Source organism: Colobus angolensis, unplaced genomic scaffold, assembly GCF_000951035.1.
Source record: "Colobus angolensis palliatus isolate OR3802 unplaced genomic scaffold, Cang.pa_1.0 Scaffold360, whole genome shotgun sequence".
NCBI classification, from domain to species: Eukaryota; Metazoa; Chordata; class Mammalia; order Primates; family Cercopithecidae; genus Colobus; species Colobus angolensis.
The window spans coordinates 1,285,548-1,295,175 of record NW_012116933.1 but is presented as its reverse complement, the minus strand read 5'-3'; the positions used below and the strand labels follow the sequence as shown (position 1 = coordinate 1,295,175).

General features: G+C 36.1%; 1 protein-coding gene across 1 annotated transcript in view; it reads left to right on the top strand.

Annotated features, from left to right (window-relative positions):
• The window catches only part of USP25 (ubiquitin specific peptidase 25), a 144,110-nt gene that overhangs the window by 26,116 nt on the left and 108,366 nt on the right, over positions 1-9,628 (top strand). The window contains exons 2-3 of the mRNA XM_011953426.1: positions 3,093-3,170; positions 6,429-6,573. The gene's annotated coding sequence lies outside the window, so the exon portion shown is untranslated. The remainder of the gene's footprint in view (positions 1-3,092; positions 3,171-6,428; positions 6,574-9,628) is intronic.

Genomic DNA, 9,628 nt, shown 5'->3' with positions numbered 1-9,628 from the left:
AGCCAGGATGGTCTCGATCTCCTGACCTCGTGATCCGCCTGTCTCGGCCTCCCAAAGTGCTGGGATTACAGGCTTGAGCCACCGCGCCTGGCCAAAACTGATAGGTTTAAGATAAGTTTATTTTTCTCATTTCAGCTTTGTAAATTTGGCAGTTCTTTTATTCATCCATTTTGATAACTTCCTGACATTTTATATGACTTTGTGTACTTTATTATGTATTGTATTGTTTGATAGTCTTGGTTATCCCAGCTCTGTAAAAAAATTTTATGGAAGTGAAAATTCCTTGATGGCATGGCAGACACTGCCAATGTCTATGCAATGAACATCTTTTCTTTTTGATAACAGAACCTTGATTTCATTTTCACAGCAGACTTTGCCCACCCGAAAAATTCATTTCCCAATCTCCTTTGCAGCCATGAGTGGCCATGCAAATGTGTTGTGCTTTGTGAGGCTTGTATAAGTGGAAGTTTGTAGGTGGGGCATGTTAAAGAAGTCTCATTCATTTGGGAGACACCTTTTGTCCTTTTGCCCTTCTCTTTATCCTACCTAGCACTTGGACAGGGTGGTGGAGGAGGAGGTTGGTGGAGGAGGAGACCACGCAGTGACAGACATTCTGATGCATGGTCCACATAAAGACTTGATGTTGGGTGTCCTTACTAGGTCTGAACTGCCCATTGTGTCTTCTAAGTTTGAAAAGAAAGACACTCCAGAGTATTGAAGCTGCTGTTTAGTTGGGAATCTGTTGTGTGTAGCTGAATATAGTTTCTACCTAATACAGATGATTTCTGTAAAAGATATTTGGGCTGCAATATCTTAAATTTTATTTTACAATTTGATGTCAAGAAAACTGAATGCAGAACATTTTAAAACTTTTTATTTTGAAATTTCAAATTTAAAGTTGCAAGACTTAGTACACAGAACTTCCATAACTTTTTTCTCTCCAAACCATTTGATAGTAAGTTGCAGGCATCATGCCCCTTTACCATTAAATTCTTCAGGATATATTTCCTAATAAAAAAGATACTCTCTTACTATACTGGAGTTCTCAAATTCAAGAATCTAATATTAATAAAATGTCATTACTAAGCTGTGCATATTTATATTTCTCCAGTTGTCTCAACAGTATCCTGCATAACATTTGTAATGGGATGCAGTCAGCTCCCCCTTTGGCTGACATGCTTCTTTAGTCTTCTTTAGGGTGGAGACTCCACCTGTTTTTTATGGCATAGACATTTTTGAAGATGATAGAATAATTATTTTTCATAGTGTCCTTCAGTTTGGGTTTGTGTGATGCTTCCTCAAGATGAGATTTAGGTTGTGCATTTTCGCCGGGGCTGTATCACAGATTATAGAGTGTCAGGAGGCACACACTGCCGTTGTATCCCATGGTTGGTAATACTAACTTTGATCTCTTGGTTAAGGTGGTGACTGTCAGGTTTTGCACTGTTGTTACAGTAGGTAGCTAGTCAGACATGAGCAGGGCAGAAGAGGGCCTCCCCCCAGGATGTCAGGCAACCATTAGGTGGTGGTCAGGCTGTTATTAACTAACCGTCTCTCTAAAATAATAATAATTGGTCACAGCGGGCGCCAGGGAAAGGCAGTCTCCCAATAGATAGAAACACCTGAAACTGGTGATCAGCAGCTTCCTGATAAGATCCCCGGATTTGAGTGAATGGGCTCAAGCATATATGCACTAAGAGGCAAAACGGTGGAGTCCAACTGATGTATGACCTTCCTTTAGGAACACCCAACTGGTAAGGGAAAAACGCCTTAAGTGAGCACCGGCACGATTTCAGTAAACACACTGTGCGTACAGCCCCTCCCCAGTGCTGGCAGGCCACTGCGCCTGTGGACAGCCACCCTATAGGAAGAATCAAGGGAGAAGAAATGCAAACCCTGGAAGCATGCCAGTGTATAAAACCCCAAGTCAAAGGTCAGCTGTTCACTGGATCTTTCAAGTTGCCAGTTTGGCCCCCTTCCAAGTATGCTTTCCTTCCTCTCATTCCTGCTCTAAAGCTTTTTAACAAACTTTCACTCCTGCTCTAAAAACTTGCCTTGGTCTCTCTCTCTGCCTTATGGCCCTTGGTCAAATTCTGTCTTCTGAAGAGGCAAGAAGTGAGCTTGCTGTAGACCTGTACGGGTTCACCACTGTTAACAAAATAAAGTCATTCTTTCTCCCTTTATAATTTGTGGAAGAGAATTTTAAATGATGTAAATATTCTGTTCACGATCAAACTTTTCATTCAGTAGTTTTAGCATCCATTGAAGATTCCTGACTGAATTATTACTGAGATAAATGTGAAACATCTTTTTAAAAAAGATTTCAATAGATCCTATTCTGTTGACTAGGTTTGCTTTTCCTATCATATCCACTGTGATTAATTTATTTATGGTACTGTTTTATAGTGTTGGGAACTTTAAGAAATACAGAGATATAAGGAGGAAGTTGGCTTTTATGTAGGGGCCATCCAAGAGTTTGATAGTGAAATCCTGTCTCTCTACATCTTGTCCCCTCCAATACAATGTAATATGTATTCAGTTATGTAGGCCAATAGCATATAAAGAACTGAAGCAAATGGGGGCAAATGATCTATTCCATTTAGAATCTTTTATGACAGATTGGACAGTGAAATGATCCTCTTTTTAAAGTAGATCTGAGGATCTCCATGGGATAATTACCCACTGAGTTATGTCTTGCCAAAACATGTCTTTTCCAAGGATGTTTCTCTCTTTGTGCTTAACCATCATGGATAAGACTCCTTTTCTTGTTAGATGGCGTAAATGAGGGGTTGAAGAAAAAGACAGAAACTGCTAATTAAATAAGACTTATTGGGGAGTAGAGAAGATACCTTTTTGAAACATGAGAATGAAATAAGGGTTCTCCACAGCATAATTCATTCTTTCTAAAAAAATGAAATTGGCCTTTCTCAAGTTCTTTTTCCATTTTTACTCTAGTTTATTCTGTTTTGTTTGTTTGTTTTGGAAAACCAAAGGTCGTTTGTTTTGGAAAACCAAGGGTCATTTGTTTTCTTTTCCTAGTATATTTTCAGAGTTGAGAATATAATGATTTTGTTTTTTTTTCCTCCCTCTAGCACCAGCAAACCTTTTTGAATCAACTGAGAGAAATTACTGGGATTAATGACACCCAGATACTACAGCAAGCCTTGAAGGTATGACCTCTGTTTTATGATACACAGTTTGTGCTATACGCTCATCTCTAGTGTGTATATTTGATTTTTTTTTTTTTTTTGTTATACCACGTGGTAGTTTTAGAGATACAGGAATGGACTTTGTAAAGTAAAATCCTCAGTTAACGAACTGCAGTTTTGAGCATGTTAGCTTTCAGCAGTCTGATGTCCATGATACCTTAGAGTGACAGATAATCTCTTTCTATATATGAAATGCTTTTTGTGCAAAATAGTGGGATGTGAATCCTAATTCAAATAGATGGTTTTACTTACGAGCTATGATTTTAGAGTTTAAATGAGGGTGCAAGGGGGGGTGTATTAGAGGATGAGGTACCTGTAAGAGAAGGGAAAAGTAGAAAATTAATAGAAGGCTGAAAGCTTACATTTTTCTTCTCCCGAGAAGCAGAGATATAAATTTGTACCCATTCAGCTAATGACATCCTAAGTTAAACGTTCAATTTCAAACTTCAGTACAGGCAACAACTAAAATGTGTCACTTTGGTCGTATCTTAGTTGGACCTTCATTTTCACACAGACATCCAAATGAGTCACATCATATGGATACTCACATTGAAAAAGAGTGAATGAAAGCTATTTAAGAAACAGAACTGTACAGTATTTTAAGCTTATTTGCATATTACTACTATAGGCTAAAAACAATATAGCTTTTTTGCCATTGCAGTTATATACACAGCTCCAATCCTCTGGAACTCGATTTCAAGCCTAGAGTTCTTTATTCATTTTTAGAAATAATCTATCAGATGTTTATAATAAAAGTCATTATAATAATAAGTAGTACTGCTTAAACATTTAGTACTACCAGGCAGTATTTTAAGTACTTTATGTGGGCTAACTCATCCTAATAATAACTGTATGAGATAAGTATTAGTTTCATCCCCCTTTTGAAAAGATGAGCAACAGAGAGGTTAAAGTAACTTGCCCAAGATCACACAGCCTGTATGTGGAGAAGCCTGGAATAGAAACCAAGGCAGCCTGATCCCAGGGTGCCACACTTAATTTATGCTTTTTTTACTAGAAGCTTTGCTTCACCTTATTCTCCCATCAGGAAAATCATGAAATAGTCATGTTTAGAGCATTAATGCGGGGTGTATGAAGCCACTGTAAGTATTTGGAGAGGAAGCAGAGATTATGACATTTAGATAATTGCTAGTCCCTTTTTATTCTGATAAATATCATTACTAAATTCCTTGTTTGTTTCCAGAAACTGCCTTTTTCATTATGTATTGCTTAGTATGAGGCCATAGCCTCTGACCTTGCCAGGGTAAATTGGGGAGTTCGCTTTTTTTTTTTTTATCTGAGAAAATATATAGCTCGAATGAAGTCTTATCCACATTTCCTTTGATGTAGGTTGTGTGAAGCATAGGTATTTTTAATTTTCCAAAATTTTTGTTTCAGTTGCCAGTAGCTGGGGGAAAAGAGTGTATTTAAACCTTAATTGTTGCCCACTATAAATACTGACAAGAAGTCTACTTTTGGGCACCATAACGTCGTTGATTAATTTCGGTACTTTTCATTTGAGAACATGTTTTTAGCTCTAAAAAGCAAATGAACTTCAAGTTGTGTAAATTCCTGCTGTTTTTTAAAATTACTATATGAGGTAATATATGAAAAACAGCACATTTCTTGGCATATAGTAAGTGCTCAATAAACGTTAACCATCGTTGCGATTTATTTTATTATTAAATTACTTATTTAACTATAGTGTATCTTACATTTTGGATGAGTCACTTAGGAATTGTCTAATGATCATGACAGATAGCATGCTTGAAAGCTGTGGTGCTTTTGAAACTGCACCCTTACCCCTCTCATCACTGACTGCTAGAATTGGGGTAGATCTTGGGGACATTATTCTGCCAGCTGCTCGGTCCTTAAATTCTGGAATCATCCTGATCCCACTTCTGTCATATCCCACATTTAATAAGACAGCAATAATATTGGACGCTCTCTCCTGCCCTTTCTCTCCTGTAGCCTATTCTTAATATATAGTCAGAGTAAACGCTTACTGTGTCGTTGCTTTTCAAAACACTCTACTGGCTTCTTATTACACCCATGTGCATGTCTAAGTTCTTAGGGAACTTACAGAACCTTTCATGTTCTGGTTTTCTTTTTTTTTTTCTTTGAGACGGGGTCTCGCTTTGTCGCCCAGCCTGGAGTGCAGTGACGCGATATCGGCTCACTGCAAGCTCTGCCTCCCGGGTTCACGCCATTCTCCTGCCTCAGCCTCCCAAGTTGCTGGGACTACAGGCGCCTGCCACCTCGCCCAGCTAATTTTTTGTATTTTTGGTAGAGACGGGGTTTCACCGTGTTAGCCAGGATGGTCTTGATCTCCTGACTTTGTGATCCACTCACCTCAGCCTCCCAAAGTGCCAGGATTATAGGCGTGAACCCCTGCGCCTGGCCAATGCTCTTGTTTTCTGTTACAAAGATAGCTTCGTTATGAATATCTGGGTTTGCTGTGTTGTTTCAGTTAACTGTCTTAGAGCTAGCGTTTTATTTGTCAGTTGTGCAGAGGATATAAAGGTGTAACTGGGCAAGTCTCTTCTCATTTTGCTGTTTTAAAAATTCTTATTCTGGCATCTGCTTTCTTCGAAATGAACTTTAGAATACTTTTATTTGGCTATGCTTTTGATGAGAACTGTGTAAAATGTATATGTTTAATTTGAGCAGGATTGTCATCTTGACAATGTTGAGTATTTCTGTCCAGAGTTCTGTATGTCTTTCCATAGTTCCACATTATCAAGCCCTTCAGTACATTTTGCCATTTTCTTCCTGTGAGTCCTTGACATTTTGCTGAAATTTGCCCCTAAGTATGTATCCAGCACCCGGATTAAAAGGAATACCTTTTATTGTCCTTGTTTGTAGAAGTACTAATTTAAATACCCGTTTTGCACTGTTTCGTATGGCAAGTTCCAGAAGACATTTTTTAGTTTATTTTTTCAAAAGTAGAAGTTTGTGATTGACTCTTATTAAGCAGATAGGAAAGTAATGAAGACTAAGAAATTAGAGATGGATTTTTACATTGTATCAGTAGTTTTAATTAGTAAAAAAGGTATTACTGTTGATACTGTATACTTTATGTATGATGCATTTACACTATAAAATTAAAATCATATAGATTAATTGCAAATCTAAAGCAATTTTGTTCTAGAGTGTTAGTCATGGAGAATATTGTATAAAGTTATTTCAAAACACTTGATACTCTTTTCTTGACATTTGAAGGATAGTAATGGAAACTTGGAATTAGCAGTGGCTTTCCTTACTGCGAAGAATGCTAAGACCCCTCAGCAGGAGGATACAACTTACTACCAAACAGCACTTCCTGGCAATGATAGATACATCAGTGTGGGAAGCCAGGCAGATACAAGTAAGTTTTCTTTCTTTTCGTATTATTTTAATAGAAACATACTGAAAAACTTTTGTTGGTGTAATATATTAATGTTGCTTAAGCAGAGATAAAGAACTAATAAAGAACTCTATTAACCTTGGTTCTTTTTAGTGTAGTTGAAAAGAGCATATATTATCTTTTTCAGATTATAAGGAAAAGATTTTATGTAAGTTATATGGTTTTTCATAGAGCATTTCATATAGTATTTATTGCTTTGAAATAATCGAATAGCTGCAGTTATATTCATAAAAGGAAGAGCTAGAATTTTTAATGGGCACAGTTATTTTGTAGATTTTAAGTGCTGGTAGAGGCTTTAGTATTACTTCTGAGGTTAAAGTATTATTTCTAATTGCTGATAGGTTTACCATTTAATAAAATTTCCCTTTCCTTTTCCCCGCTTCCAAACGAAGCTTTGGCGAAGAAGTTTATTATTGTGTAATGAAATTGCCTTTCATCCAAAAGGAAAAAAAAAAGAAAACTTGGAAAAAGTGTTTTGGAGATACACACAAATACATACATGTGGAAGATTCTATGTGGGACTTAAGTTTTTCTTCATAATATGAATACTTTATAATTGTGTAGCACACAGTTTTTCAAACTATGTTCAGTTACCTCCATGTCTCATTTTAGTTTAATAATTGTACTACATAAAAATAGTTACTTTTATGCATTATGGATTTACAAAGTTTGATTATTGACATATATTTGGAGAGAATTTCTTATTTTGTTTGTAGACATTCTCAAAGTGAGGAAGCAACCGGAAAAGAGCTCATTTACGTAGATGGTTATTAATGTTTATTGATAAAATATTTTAATTTTTAGTTTTCAGGATAACCTTGGTATTTTTGCTACACAGATGATCTTGTGTCAGAGAAAACTAGAATATTCCTGTCTCAGTTAATAGGTGATGGGAGAATTTTTGCAGCATCTGTAAGACAGACCCATTTACTTAGTGTCTAAGTTCAAGGCAAACTGTGACTTGACCCCCATCCACATTTCTAGCCTCATTTTCCACTGTTTTCCTCCTGTCATTCAACACTGTGATAATACAGAACGGCTTGAAGTTCTCTCGTACTCAGTGCTGTTTAATTTCTCTGTCTTTACATGTGCTGTTCCTTCTGTTTGAATGCACTCTGGCCTTTTCCTCCCTCGCCTAATTTGTTGTGGTCTTGAAAGATTTAGCCAAAGAGCTGCTTGCTGGAGAATGTTTTTCCTGGCCTCTAGCTAGGACCAAGTGCTTCTCCAGCATCCAGGGCATGCTTCTGTCTTAATGAGCACTCTGTTATTTTGAAATGATTTCCTTGAACATTATTGGTGCTCAAAAAATGTTCACTGAGTTATTTTTGATAATATGTGCAGTAAAGCTCTTTCAAAACCAATGAAAGGGAATGAAGTTGAGAAGTTTGTTGCAAAAAGTTGAAAGAGAAGTGGTATAAATATCAGAAAATGAGTATTTAATAATATTTCGGATATTTCAAAGTTCCAAGACTCAAGGGGAAAAAGAAACTAGATGGGTGATAAAAGGGAGAAGGATAATTTTGCCTACTATGTTCCTGGTTTAAGTGAAGCAAACAGGACATTGACTAAACAGAGATCATTGTTGTTAGTTGTGAACTCTTAATATAGATGTTATACTTGGTGACATGACATAGTTTATTTATATAAAAGGGGGAAATTAGGATTATATGTGTCCTACACAAAAGAAAATATTTGCTGTGCAAAGTGAGAAAATACTGCATAACGCAAGTGGTTACACTTGTTTAAGATTTTAGATAGGGAATAGTGAAAATATTATGGAGGACAAATAAAATTTGAATAGGTTCCCTTAGGGAGAAGGCGACCTAATTTCAGGAGGCATGTGTCTCATTTGCTGATAATTAAAACTTTTTTTGTGTGTTTGTGGATCTCTTGAAAAATATTCACGAAGTAATTTTATTTTCCACTTGAAATAGAAAGTAGAGAAATGAAGTTTCTCATGTCATCTCAATTGATTGTCATATTGAGTAAATTGCTTGCTGTTGTGGTTTCTTTATCCATAAAACACATAATACATAATATGTATTAAGTGCTTTCCCTCTAATCAGGATGCCAGTTGGGATAGTGTGTCCATAAAGTTGGTTTGAGATTATTGACAGCAAACAGTTGTAGGAATTTAATGTGGTGATTGTACTATGATAGTATCAAACCAGAAAAAGAAATTAACTGATGGAGTAACAGTAATACTTTTGCATTAAACATTCCTGCCAGTAGTGTCCAAATACAGTGTTACATGGTTTAAAACTGAGAAAGTGAGGAGATGTCATGTGTTTCAGCAGGTATTAAAAAAATACTCTTTAAGTGACTGTGCAGTTACTGTTGAGCAGAAATGAAGTCCTGTATTTTTAATTCTTGGAAGGTATGGTAAAACATGTGGGAAGGAAAGAGAAAATAATTACAAACGGATATATATTCACATACAGGCCTCTATTAAAAAAAATCTACCTAACTGCTGTAGGAATGTAGAAGAATAGATCAGAGTGTGAGAGTTTTCAGGGGATTGTTGTAGATGTAAAAACCCTTTTTGAACACTTTCTCCATTTTGTATGAAATACATTGTTATTTAAAGGTTGACACAGTTTCATTTAATTCTTTCAAATATGGCAGGGATTTTTATTTTCAACTTTTTTCCATTCTTCTTTTTTAGGTATAAAATCTCTTAAAACCAGGGCTAAAGCGGAAACAAAGTCACGCTAACTTTAAGTATATTATCTGTTGGTTGCAGTGCTGACAAAACATCTGTCTTCTGAAATAAAAATCTCTAATACCAAATACATATGCCTCCTGTTGATGTAAGCTGGCATATCACTGTTTACAATAGACTTTTTCTTTTAGAAGGAATAAAACTTTTTTTTTCTTTTTTTGCTGACTAGAAAAATGTAGTTTTTAAACTAATATCACATGGAAGTTTTATTTGGGGCATATGGAGAAATTTTTGTTTATGCATACCTGGTATGTCAGAGGCTAAACTAAATTATGTCACTGGATTTGAAAAACA